The 14,765-nt window shown below is 39.7% G+C and overlaps 1 protein-coding gene across 1 annotated transcript in view; it reads left to right on the forward strand.

Moving 5' to 3' along the window:
• The window catches only part of Dna2 (DNA replication helicase/nuclease 2), a 40,519-nt gene that overhangs the window by 18,299 nt on the left and 7,455 nt on the right, over positions 1-14,765 (forward strand). The gene's annotated exons all lie outside the window — the stretch shown is intronic.

Below are 14,765 nucleotides of genomic sequence, written 5' to 3' on the forward strand. Positions count from 1 at the left end.
GGGGCAACTTAAGAGTCCCATTGTCTTAAGGATGCATCTATCATCGCCCCACCAGACTGCTAATTGTGCTGACAATTTTTATGGGCAAACATTTGAATTATGGATAAATTATGCGGAATTGATGTAGCTGAGGGCACTCCATCTGCTACCAGTTTTTATCAAAAAATTATACCGTGAAATAACGCTAGGGCATGTGGGTATTTGGGTGTATCGGAAGGAGGAACTTGCAGCCCGATTTATTAAACATAATAAATCAAAAGACAAGAAGGGGGATGAGAATTCAGGGAATCGCAAAAACCACAGCAAGTGCAAGTAGAAGTAAATATATAGAATTATTTGGTTAGAATTTAAGTCACAGATCGCCTTTATAATTAAATTTAACCAAATCTGGCTGGAATCTCAGACCGTCTGCGGGTGTTACCATATATCGAACTAGACTCGACTGGCATCCTTAGTGATCCGGCCTGCGGCTTCGCCTTCTTTGGAGAAAAGCACTTCTAAACCTGGCCTAGAGTAGATGGACACGTGCCCATGATCTGTGGTTTGGTGCTATGCAGGTTCCACTGACAGGGATCGGTTATTTCATTTTCATTTTGATTCTTTGTTTATTCCATTTGGTAATTGGTTAGTCATTATGGCCTGCCTTCTCTCATGTCCATCAGTGTGATGGCTTGTACAAATGATCAATTAGAACTCATCCGATTAGACCTATCCCCTGCTCTAGTTAGCTCCATCCAGTCTACTTCCCATTTACGGGAGATGCCTTGAGTAATTGGACCTTCTGGCTGCTGCTTATTGCCCAGTTCCTTTGCCTAAATTGATTTAACTAGAAGTTCCTGTTCCTTGGATGATGAGCAGTTTATTAAACTGCTACCTAGTACTATAATTCCTCGCTGGGCAACCCACTCAAATGCCAATTGTAATCTTAATATAGAATCTTTAATAGGGTTTAAAATAACCATTTTTTTATAACCTCTTTCCAGTTTATGCTGGCCAAATTTGTTGCAAATTATCCATTTGAATGTATTTTGGCAAAACTCTTTAGGAATTTATGAGCATTCGGGCCATTTTCAGTTCGATTTCCATTTCTTGGCCTCATCTGTGACAAAAGTTACGAGCGAATTGCGTGCGACATGGAAACTTTCTCGCAATCCCTGAGCAATTGCCAAAAATGAACATCGGAATGGGAATAGAGTTCCAAAGTCCTTTGTCAACATTTTAAATGCATTTTTATTGAGATTCATATCGCGAATTCACACAAAAAACTCAATGCGACTTTGGATTGACTTCAAATTCCTAAAATTATTGCCTAGCCCCCAACCACTCACTTCGAAAAAGAACAAGAAAGCACACCCCATGTGAGGGCCTGAAACCCCCTGAAACATTGTCGTGGCAAGAGTTTTAAAATCGTCCTGGCAGCTCGCACGTTTTATGCGAATTTGAACGGTAATAATCGATCCCTGCGGCATTTTAAAAAATAAATCCGTTTCACAAATGGAAATGAAAGTGGATGCCGGGGAGGAAAAGGTACAGAGGTCTCGAAGGAAAGCAACCCAAGGTGATCAGAGTCTCCTTTGAATTATGGCTGTTGCTAAGCTGGCACATATGTGTGGAACAATGACATCCATTGAGCAAAAGAAATTCAGAGTCTCTTATCGAAGTTCGATTCTATACTCAAATGCAGTAAATTAAAAAATGTAAACAAAAAATGGCAAGATTAGACTCTTAGGGGGATGATGTTGGAAGGCACTAAAGCTTTGCTTTTATCTTTAAAGACTTAACTTTTTAAAAAGGTATAAGGTCAATTGTTTAAGGTCTTACTTGGCAATTTCACTCGACATATGGAGATATGAAATTCCTAAATTAGACCAGACTATCATTAACGTTTTAAGTAAGCAATTAGCCTTTAATTATGAATATTTTGCGATAGAAATAAAGTTATGATCACGTTCTTCATTGCGGCAGAAACAGATCCAGGGGCTCGTCTTCTATCCCCCAAAAATAATGCCCAATGATGTAAATCATGGTTACCATTTTATTGCTGACACATTTTTTCATTAACGATCCCTTTCTCTGGTTTGGAATGCAACCACCGCCGCCTGGTTCACCGCCCGTTCCATATCCATAGTTATGATGACAAATGACGCTTGCCCGACAGTTTCCCACTTTCCATAATTTCGCAATTCTGCACACTTGCTGCCGTTCATAGGTCAGCGGGATTTACATAATCGGGCAGTTTTCTTTTAGCCCATACTAGGGGTCAGTCCTACCAAGCTGTCCCCCATCAATCAAACATCCCAATTGGCTATCTATGCAGTTTCTTGACCAAATAGCTCGAATTCAAGGATAGCTAGGATAGCACTACAAGTTTGAGTTCCTGAAACCCTAAGAACCCACTTAAATGCAAAAATCTTTCAAGGCAGATGTCTCAACGACTCTCAAGATTCGCTAATTAAACAGGACACCCAACCGGGAGTGAAATGCTTAATAGCTTGTGACCTGAAGGGGTTGAAGGGGCAACCCTTTTTCGAAATTAGCATTAATTGGTCATTGCAACTGGTCGATGCCGTGAACTGCCCTCCAGGGATCTTATTCTAGTACAGTATAACGCGAAATAAAACCCAATAAAGGGAAAACAAGTAAAAAAAAGAGGCGGAAATGGGAAAACAAAAAGCTTTAAGATGAGACTCAAGTACAACATAATTTGACAAGTCATAATATTGATGGGATTGCAAAGATTTATGGACCACATCATCTGTGGATATTATAGGGCCGAGCAGTGGTCGGGGATTCGATTATATGGCCTTGTAATCGAACAAATCGACAATGGGACCATAAATCTTGTTTGGGCCCCGCCACACTTTAAATCGAAATGGAAGATTTATTTGCTAGTCACATTGCTGCCAGGCCCTTCTCCAGCCAAAACCCTAAAATATTTTACCCCTTTCTATATTTTTTTCAAGTGGCCTGAATGCAACATATGTGCAGGTTTTCTTTCCAAAGGGTTGCTAAGATCCGGGTTCTATGCCTCAACCTCAAATCGCCACCAGCCTCCGACTTGGGGATTTTTTCGTTGTTTTTTTAATATAACCTCTAGTTGAACTAATTTCCAGACATTTCAGCGTCTTTACAGACGATAAATTTGCCGTAATTTTTCTTTCTTTTAATTTCTGTAACAATTGTTAGCTGAATTTTTTTTTTTTATTTTTCTGCAAAACGACCAGGAATTTTCCGACGGGGCGATAAAGGCACACAAAATATGCAAATGTCCATGAAATTGCCAGGAAAATTGTAGAAAAAATAAAAGAAATTAACAAACATAAAATTAATGTTGGCACCCAACAATTTCGGTCCAGCCTTGCAACGCAACCCTAAACTAAGATGGGTGGAAAAAATAGCATTGAAGCCCTAGGGATAGGGTGGAAAGAAAAGGATGTGTCAAAGGTAAGAGCTGTGGAAATGGTACGCCTTATGCACGTGCTCTCATTTTCGATATTATTTGACATTTGCTATGCATTTTCCCTTTTTTTTTGCAAGATCTCTTTTGTATTTCTTTTTTTGTAGCAAGGGTGTAATAAGGTGTTGAAAATAATTTAAAAATTGCACACATCTCAGATCTATTAAGTCTGTTAAATATAAGTTTACCTATTGATGAACAGGTTAAATTTCGCATGAAGTCTTGAACTAATATTAGTCTATGATTTAGAGCTATTTGCCCCCCAGCCACACACCCTCTTTCAGTCGTTTCTTGATTATTGCTTAAACCATTTCGATTAACAATAATTGCTTCTGAACATTAACAAAATACACAGAAAGCTGAATTATGTTGGTCGGTTAAGCCTGCATGTTGCCTCCACGCCTGGCCCCCTTTTTCATCTTTGATTTCCCCGTTTCTTCATTAAAGAGCAGGAAGTTTGTTAGCGAAAAGAAATTTCTCTTTATTAAATTTTCACTTGCTGAACAGCATTTTGGGAATAACAACAACGAAAAGAAAATAAAGAAAAATGCGTGAGACCATGCAATGAATAATGCATGACTTTGTCTCTCAACAAAAGCCTTTCAAATAAAAAGTATGCGGGGGTGCAATGTGACGAAGGCTGTGGCATAGGCGGAGAAGGGTCAGTGATTATCTGGGCGCGTGTGTGCGTTTGTGTCATTAAGCCTCACATGTGTATGTATGGTGTGGTGTCCTTGTCCTTTGAATAGCCGCAATTACCCAAACCAAACAAACCACAGAAAATCATTTGAAACCAGTCAACAAATGTAGCTAAATTTTTAGCTAAGCATGGAGGAAAGGGTTACTAACAGATTTATTTGCAAAACTTCTAATAGATTTTTGAAGGTCTTTTGAAATGTTTTATTTAAAATTAATTTAGACAGTGTTTAGTTACTTGTAACATATTTCTTGCTGGTTTCAGCCCATTATCATTGCTCATTTATTTTTGCACAAATTGATTGACACTGGATGTTACCTCCTGAAACAGTCTCCCATCCCTTATTACACGTTTCGGTGATAAGGACGATCCCCTTGGAACTGACAGCAAACTGACACCAGTCGAATTTTTCGCACACATTTGTCGACTCGCTTCCTGTTCCTCTCACCTAGGGCATCGGCACATGTAACATTTTCCTACCTCCACGTATTTCCGACGTCTTTCCATATGCTTTATTAGTTTATGCTTTCCGGAGGGTGGAGGTTGGAGGATGGAGGGTGGACAGTGTGCTTGTTTTTGCTGCCTCCCTATGACACACACGCTAATATTAATTTATTGCCGCTGTAACCCCCTTCTGGCTCTCCACACTCACACTGATATACAATCAAAATGTAAAAGGACAATTTAATTTCATTTACCGCAGAGGATAAGCCAGGCCTTGGGGGCAGGGAGTTTTGGATCAAATGCCATTATTAACACTTGCGACCACAGAAATTCGGTCAAAAATGCCGAAAACATGCCCAGCTTGGTGGACATGTGCTGCTCCTCATAAGTGGGAGGACGAAAAAGCGTTCAGTTCCCAGTCTAATTATGATTTGATGAATTTGCATCTGTGTAAAGGTTGGTGGGGAAGGACAAAACCTTACACACAGGTCCTGCTTCTGGCAAAGTTTCATAATTCATTTTGAATATTTTGTGCTTATCGCTGAGGGAGAGATTTATGATCGGACGGTGTAACCCGATACTGCGGGTACAGGCCCACCTCTTTCTGGAGTCCTATTCAAGGTCTCCAAGGCTCCTTATTCATTCCTACAAAATGATTTAATGCTCACTTACACAGCTCGGTTCCTGTGCCATTTCCCCCTGGCGCCATTAAATCTCATTAAAAAGTTACAGTGCTTACCGGGCGGTGTTTTGGGGATGCAAAGTGAACTTTGGGTCTTGAGATGCAAATAAAAAATGTCTCAACATTTCTCACTCTTTCAGGCTAATGCAACACCAACTTGATGAAAAAGCTACTTTCTATATAACATTCTCAAATTTAAATTTTCGTTCAGACATTTTCTTCCAAATCAGGGGAAGAGGGTTAGTATTTATTATGCATGAAATTGAACTGATTTTGTGATAATATACATCAGTCGAATTTTCGATATTGACTGATTAATGTGGGGCACTTCATTTCCTGGAAAAAGTACACAGGTGGAGTATATCCAGGAAGTCTACTTGTCCTTGAGTATCAGCATATGAAACTTTTAAAAGTAGAGTCCCAGATTTTAAGATTATGTCATTGAATGAAAGTTTTTTGAATAATTTTTTAATAATAAAAAATAAATCCACACACATGCGTCTATATTTCTGTTTCTCCCACCATCCCCATTTCGGAACTAAGCGTGGAATTTTAATGAAAAAGACAGAAACATCAGAAATTGAGGGAGAGGTCCCACCAAAACTTTGGCATTAAAATTTCAGTCACATTTCGAACCGAGAAAAAAATGCAAACATACAGACAGATGCAGTTGGAGTTGGATAGAGGGAGAGACAAGACCCTGGAAAAAGTAAATAAGTAAACATGGGGCTGGTAGCAGGGATACCCTTAGAAGAGTATGGGGGACTGGAGCTCGGGCCATGTTATAGCTTCGCTTTATATAAGCAAATAGAATACAAATGTTTTTACAGCCGACAGGGACAGAGCACACCACGTCCCATATACATTGTATATAAGAAATACATTCACTTATATATATACATTTGTATGTATGATTTTCTATGTGTTAGCATCACTCCTTCTATATGGCTACCAAGGCTAAGTCACGTCCCGCCCATTCACTTGGAAAGTCGATGCTCGATGTGACTGATTACTGCTGTTTATGTAGCTTTCGATGTTGCTGCTACTGGAGGGCTGTTAATGACAAACAACGTCTGCCATTTTGAACAAAGATCGTCCAGGCTGGTTCAGAGGATATTTTTAAGAGATGGGCTTGCTTTTTTGGATCACTTGTTCATGCTTATTTTCTTATAAGTGGTTAATATTAAATTAATATGGGCTTAAGATCTGCCAGATCTTAAATATAAATATACCAAGAACTTAGTTATTTCTTGTCATGGCTTAAAAAATAATCTAAACTTTGAATAGCAACCCTTCACAAGATGTTCGGTTCTTAATATGTAGGCAGCGTACAGACCTTATTTGCTTATTCCAAGCTGAGGTTCGTTTTCCTTCTTTTCGGGCCAAGTTTTTCGTTGCTTTGAAGGTAATTTGTCTTTTGGATCAAACAAACCGACAAGGGTTGTCCAAGAAGGCTCATAAAAAATACGCAAATAGTGGTAGCCCGGATACTTTGCTTATCTTAAAGCCAAGCCGAGTGATAATTTGTTTGTTATTTATTCATCACTCACTCGACACTAATCAGTTAAAGTAACTCAACTCTGCGGAGCCAGGCAGGTCCTGGCCGCAAGGAATTATGCACTCGAGTCCGCAGAGCACATAAAACATTCCATTGCATAATTGAAGAGGAGATGTCAGAGAATTTATGGCGGAACCGGCTCATAAGTCTTTGGAGACTTATTTGTGGCGGAGTGGCGCAGTGAACAATTGTCATTTGGGTACACGGGGGCTTGGCAGGGAAAAGGCTCCATGACAATTCCTTTTGCATTAAATATTTTTATGGCCTCTGGCTGCTTTAACTTTTATTGTTTTATGGCTTGGCTACCCGTGTAGGGTTCATGAATATTTCACGGGAAAAAAAGCGAAAAGGAAATCAACTATGATGAGTGTTTTCATAGAGCCTAGAAGTTAATCTCTTTAAGTAAAATCCGGCAATGGAATTAAAGTCGGGAGGGAGCAGGGCCAAGAGGAAATTTCTTCCACTCATATGTGTGTGTATCCGTATCTACGAGATACTGACTGCAGCCGGAGAAGTCAACGAACAACGGCGACGTCGGCAGCTCCTTTGGCAGAGACTAACGTTTCAGGCACGTGACGCGCATTTCCAATTGGATTTATGATTTTAATACTTCGTATTTTTTCATAAGGCCCAGTCCTCTGAAGTAGCAGCCACGCAACTTGAATATTATGGTACTGCACTCCCAGCGGAAAGGAAGGAGCGCGGCTCAGAGAGATGATCAGCCAGAAGACAATTCGTGACTGATATGCAAATACAAGAAGACAGTCAATAAAATATTTTAAAGTCTTATGATTTAGAGAACTCTCCTCTATTATTAAAAAAGTTATCTTTTGCAAATTTTACCGAAAAACCCAAAGCCTTAACTGATAAATCTTGTAATCTGAAGGTATTTGCTAAAACGACAATTATTTTCACATGCCACCTGAAGGCTATTTGATTTTCTCGTCACATCAAAAGGGCTATAAAATGTCTTAATTTTTTCCAGTGGGAATGGAATAAGGGCAATCAAAAACGAAACTAGAACAGTTCATGAGTTTTTTGGCTCATTCGTGATCCGATCGGATCCAGTTTGGGCTAAAGTTTCAAACCCCAAAGATATGTTGTTTACCTTATTCCAGCCATATCTCAAATGGGAAATCATTACGACCAGGTTAGTGGTTTTTTTATGTCTCGAAACATTTAATGCCTGAATTTTTGTTGAAAAAGTAGCTGGAAACATTTTACGTATGAGTGGCAAAAACCCTCTATTACCAACTCTAAAAGAGATATATTATACGGTATGTAGCTTCCCACACAGTAACCTACAAATTACAAGTATTTCTGATGCAATTACAAGTTTTGACAACGCGATCTTAGACCTTATGGTTACACAATAAGATATTTTTTTGAGGCCAGGCTATGCAGTAATGTTTGAAATATTCGCGAATATCCCGGCTTCACTAATCTACTTAGTAAAAACAAATGCAAATAATCATCGCATCAAATTAACATTGCCCGAAGGGTGTGCAGATAAATTGCAGTTTTATTTAAATGAATTCCGGGCTGCAAAATTGCCTCGCGAAAGCAAAAAGCAGGAATAATTCACCATGAAATTGTTGCCAAAAGGTGTGGGCACCGAAAGAGAAAGCCCGTACTTGGAACGATATGTTCTATTCGCGATTTGAAAAATCTTCGCCAATTTGGCACACTCGCCTATATTTTTTGGCACTCGTTTCCTCCCATTATCAAAAAAGGCGGAAAGGAAATCTGTATGAAAGCTGAGTGCCAGTAGGAAATTGGTGACAGTTGTTGTTTATTGACAGTCGCCCGAAGCCACCGTGAAAACATTTTAAAATTTTTGTAAAACATAAAAACAAAACACGGAGGGTGGGCGAGATGGAGATGCCCTGATAGCGGTATGCTTGTGGAGTGGCAAAGACGAGGGGGTAGCCCACAACAAATTCGCATAATAATTCACACCAACATCCGGTTTCAGGATGTTTTTTTTGTGTTTCTCAAAAATGGTGCTTTTGGTGAATGTTTGAGGCTTTTTTCAATGTATTGCTGGTAACGGCTGTTCGATTTATTCTTATTAGATACATGGAGATAGATAAATGGATATGGATGATTTGCTACATATGCCAAAGTGAAGAAAACATACAAATGTTTCTAAAAATTAAATATTATTCTAGATAAAATATTTCGTATATATATTTTACATTTATATGTTGATGTTAAGTCATGCAGTGTGACAAGGAATGGTCATACCAATCAGTTAACTTCTAAGAATTATCAATTAGATACAAATTGACTGATACCTTCTATAAATATCCCTACTCCCCCACAAAAAATTAAAAAAACACCATTAAAAACTAGGTGTTTTTATAATACTCATTCACAAGTTACTTAACTAATGTGGTATTTATTCAGTTTGATTACATATCCAAACTTCAAAATAAATCGAATTATTCTGACCGCCAATGCCTTCTCCAAGAGGTCAGTAACGAAACAAATTCTAGAACAGAAGTCTCTTGGCCATTACTCGGAGTCGTCTCATTTAGATGGTAGATTAGTTTTATGGCCTCAAAAACTTCTTGCAAATTGCTCGCATAATACCAAGTTCGTGAGGGAAAGCCTAAACATCGTCCACAATTTCATACAAAATTTGTTACCAAATCACAGTTTGATTTTAAACGAGATGGGAATTTTGAATACTATCATAATATGTATTATGTTTGTACATTATTCATTTGACCTTTATCTTGGGACAACTAAAATTTATTACTATTGTTTTACTAAAGGACTGTTGACCCCTGCTACTACAGGTACAAACTGTTAACCTTTTTGCAGAACACTCTAGCATATCCTAGCAGGGAATGAAAGGAACTGATCAGGAGTTTCTTGGATTTAATAAAGGCATAATGTTCTAAGATATTAAAGAAGTTTTTTAAACTATAATTCAGTGATATTTTAATTGAGCTATAGTAACTAGCACTAGTAATAGTAATAGTGATGATATCTATTAGAATAAATCCCCTTAGCGACCTGCAACAAAAATATCTTAATTTTATCGCATAATTATGTACCTACAAATTATACCATTAGTATTCGTAACACTAATTACATTTTAATGAACAGAGTTTCCCCGGCCAGCCCCATGCCTAGATTATAGACTGCGGAAAACCCGTTTCAACGTAAACATTTTAAGAATTTTGTGTGAGTTCATTTTAATAACTCAATAAGATCTGACGCGGTTTGTTTTCTTAATTTGCTTTTGTATTCCAATTGCAAATTCAAATCCACTTACGGCTCGCACCCGTCGGTATACACAAATAATTAAAGCTGCATATATTTGTTGTCCTAAGAGATTCCAGAAAGTTGGGTCCAGAAAATGTTTCCATATGTGGTAGAGGGATGAAGGCGCTTCCACACCTCAGCCATGAGGGTTTATTTTATGGACAATTCTCCGTTGATGACCATGCGATGATGACGATATTGACGAACCGAATCGAGCTGGTCAATCGCAAGTTTGAATGTTCGAACTGGGAATCAATCGTAAAAAGGGGGTGGCCGGAGCCGTTTCTCAATTTATTTGCGGCAAGCGATAAAACTTTTCATAAATTATTAACAGGTAGATGAAAATTTGGACCGTCTTTTTTTTTTTTGGGCGGTGCATTGAACCCTTTTTTCGGTTGGACTCAAAAATCAATACTTTAGCAATAGTTAGAATACGAATAATATTGCTTATCTAGTTTATTTATAAATGTTTGTTTCAAAATATTTTTTTATCTATATTTGTCAACCTGATGATGAGGCCAAAGAATTACTTTCCCATATAACTATATGGGATTCTTTACCCAGAATCCCGAGATACTTCTCACAGTTGCGATTACACAATATGATAAAACAGAGCAAACGCCCCAACAACAGTTAAACGCATAAGGGAAAAGTCAGGGAAACCGAAAGTAAGGTCCTGGTAAGAGGTTATGTCCTGCAGATTCAGGTGTTCCTTTTGACACTTTATGAAATTTATGACATTATGGTCCTTTCCCAAGAAAGTGAGTCTAACGGTAAAGACCTGCTCGAAGGACACACGCGCAGTAAGATAGCAAGGATAGGGTCTGGCGATAATGTACGATCTGTCTAAACAATATCGTGGTCGAATGATATATTTCTTTATTACAAATCTGACCCTCAAATGTTGGCTGATTCTTTTGAGATTTCTTAAGGTTGTTTCTGCAGCCCATAGATAGGAATCTCAAATTAAATAAGTCAAAAATCCTACAGCTAATTTTTTGAAATATGTGGCCTCTTTTTCCGTTTATATTTTTTAGGCTTGTGGCATAAATTATAAACGCATTGGTTCTAAATTAAAGAAAAACATTTTACATTGTCACAGCTCAAGCTAAATCTTTTGAAAACAAACCGCACACTCCCTATCCGTTCTTCTGCCTGCTGCGTCCCAAGGTTGTTCTACAAGGATTCGCCATTAAAAATGTTAATTAGACAAGCCGACAATGGCACTGTGCTTCAACCACAGTACAATGCGGAACAATGGGCACTAAATATTATTTTAAAACTAACATTATGATTTTATTGCATTTCTCGCAGCTATACCACGAAATTTATTATTTAAAATAAAACCATAAAAATCCCAGCAATACTTTTAAAGAAATATCTTTATCCATTAATACCACTGTACTGTAATAGATGGTCTAAACTGGAATTTAAGACCATCGGGCTACCAATTCGGAGCTAGAGCGCGACTTCGCTGGGTAACATCGCGTGTGCATGCAAATCAAACAAAGTCGAAGATTGAACGCCAATTAGGATGAATGTTTGGGGCAAGTCGCTTGAAGCTTCCGCGGCTCCCGAATCCACCGATCCCATTTTAGCCAGACGGCATGACGCCGCGTGCCGTTCGGCTGCGGAAAATCTTAAGAGAAGGAGCTGACTTCGTTGCCTCCGCTGGCCATCGTTAGTTGTCAGTTAATTGCTAAAAACTGTTCACACGTTCCAGGTGCAACTTTTGCATACTGTCCGGTGCCTTAAGACGGTGCCTCATGTCCAAAAGGGCGACGCAGAGGACCGACTACTGACCATTCCAGTCACGTCTTCGAAGCGGCGGGGAGAGCTCCCGGAAAAATCAATATCACGAAACTCAATCTCGAGCTCGGCTTCCTTTTCGACCGCACAACTTCCGCCGGCAAAAGTCAACCCCCAAATATACCCAAAATGAGGAAAAGTACCATCTCTCTTTTTTTCTTTGAAATCGAGGGCGTCGAAAGTTTTTTTATTTGTGACAATCTTATTGGTACAAATTAAGCATGTAAGGTCCGTAGTGAGACCCAGTTATGCAAATCCAAGAAATCACGAGCCGACAACGGAGAGTCATAAATATCGACGAATTCTACGAAATGGTAGAGTTCCAGGGTCTTCGGCAGGTGTGTTACTTAAAATGCACAGCACTAACTGCCAAAAAAATAAGTATACGCGTCAAAACAAACCTATTTTTGTTTGAGACACTCTAAAAAAATATATATTCTTTTTAATAAATTTGTAAGTTATGCCTTATAGTTTTCAATACATGAAATAGTTCCCTCTTGGCACTACTGTTATTTTATCTTTTCTTCAATTGTTTTGTTAGGATTGTTATTTTTAGTGTAATCTTAATGTCCAACCTGCAAAATAAAGGGGATCTTAATATGACGAACACGTACCCCCTCAAAAACAGTTTGGATCGGTGGATCGCAGGGGTTCAGAGTGAATTACTCGATTTATTCGTTTGTTATGCTTGGTTCTTCGTAATTTCCATTCCGACGAACATTTAGCAAATCAATCACACCGATCAGTATGAGAAGGCCACATTCCCCGATCGGTTCAGATAAACCCGTCAAGCTCACTGAGTAAATCAATCAGTGCATAGTTTTCCTTCAGACTTTTTAAATGCGAGAGCCAACCATCAGAAATTTCATTAAACTTTCGCTGAGAAATAATCAATACTTCGTTCTGGGTAGTTCTGTAAGGATTCCTATCTCGACGTTAAGTTTTCACCTTCCTAATGCTCTCAATCCCCAACTGTTCGGTTATGCCCGTCACGTGCTACAGTACAGCGGCAAATATTTTCTCCTCACCGTTTTCTGTACGTTTTTATCTCAAAATTACAACTTAAAGCTCCTTTCACATGACGCATAGAGGAATACGGATATTTCTCCCGATATCATTCTAACAAAACACACATCTTAAATTCTTAATTTTTGTCGCATTCTGTGATACATTTCGCCACCAGTCATATTTACAGTCAAAGGTCAGAGCCGGTAGTGAGGGGACATGGCATCTTTTAAATTCGTTCTCCTTTGCAACTGGGCCGAAGCTAAGTAACAAAGCAGCACACTCCATATTTAGAATTAAGACTTCAGATTCTCCAGATGCCTCAAAAAGCCCAAACAGCAACCAACGAAATGGGCAGATCCGATTCCGAAGGCAGGCAGGCCGGCAGGCCGGCAGCCTGAGGTCTTGGCACATGTGCCTCGAGTCTCGAATCGCTGGCCCGACTCTTGTTACTCACGTTCCAAACGAGCTTTTGTCAACTTGTCCAAATGATTTTTGCACACTGTAAACAAGTCCAGACACTGCGACAGGCCACAGGCGACCGGCGACAGGGGAGCGGACAGACCCTCCATCCAGTCGCAAGGATGGGCAGTAGGAACGGCGACGAAATTTAGTATTGACGTTAACCTGCACGAATGGGATTCAGAAGTTGGAGTTGTATGTGCTAGGGATTGTCAGCCTGAAGCTGGGCTGGGGGCCAAAACCGAAGCTCAGGTCGTGTGCAATGTGGCTGGATGGCAGGAGATGGCAGGAATGAAAGGAGGCAGAGTTCCCCGTGGGAGTCTTTTGTTATTGTTCTGCTGATCTTTCGGATTTTTCGATTCGATATTGTCGTGTAATCACGAATTTATTTTATTGAAAATCACTTGACAGGTGGCGCCTTATTTAACTAAGTTGTCACCCCTTACCGTCCCTCGTCGAGGAATGATATGGGAATGAAAATAAAGGTCGTCATAAATGTTTTGTTAGGGAACAGGTCAGGGAGATGCTTTGGCATAGGGAAGAATCATAGGGAAGAATACACAAGTAAGTTCCTTCTATTAAGTGATTTTATTGAATTAAGAGCTATTGTGGATTTGAAACTGTAGCTAGGATGTTAGAAGAATTATTGTAGCTTTGAAAACTTATTTTCTGTTAATGAAAAAATTAGTTAAATCTCTTGAAAATTCTTTTAAAAAAATGATTGCAAAATATTCCCCTACCATATTGAGACAAATCCCCTATAAAGGCATCAAATGACTCCCCCCAGAAGGTCTTATCGCGCCCGCAACAACGTAGCAAGTGTGTTGTGCGTTCCCCAATTCTCCAGAGAAACGGAGAGTGAGCTCGCTTAGCTGGAGAAACACATGTGTGGCGGCAGGGCCTCTTGCCACCGACTCTCTGGCGAGATGAAAAGCCAGAGTATCCAAAACAAAATGCCAAATATAATGATGTGTGGATGCTGGAGAGTCAGAAACTGAGCCTGGGAGCTCCGGGTGAGTGTGTGTGTTTGGGGGCTCTCCCAGGCCAAAAACCTGCTCCACCACCATTTGCAACTTGCAGTGCGACGAGCGCCAAGTTCGCAGATGCAGTGCCGATGAGATGCCGATGCCGATGATGACGATGCTACCAGAGGAGTCTCAGCCCCTGAGTTCGGACCATCATCCAACCAACCAGCCAACAAAACCGACCAGCGACCAAACAGCCAAACGACCGAGGCGACCGACCATGTTTCCTGATGCGAGGCGATAGTTTATCGCCAATTTTCGTGCCGTGCAGAGGTGAACGCGGACCAAGAACGTGCGAAAAGAAATTCGGGGGAACTCCATCTCATGCTCCAACTTCTTTGCATCCGAAT

This window comes from Drosophila bipectinata, chromosome 3L (assembly GCF_030179905.1).
Source record: "Drosophila bipectinata strain 14024-0381.07 chromosome 3L, DbipHiC1v2, whole genome shotgun sequence".
Lineage (NCBI taxonomy): Eukaryota > Metazoa > Arthropoda > Insecta > Diptera > Drosophilidae > Drosophila > Drosophila bipectinata.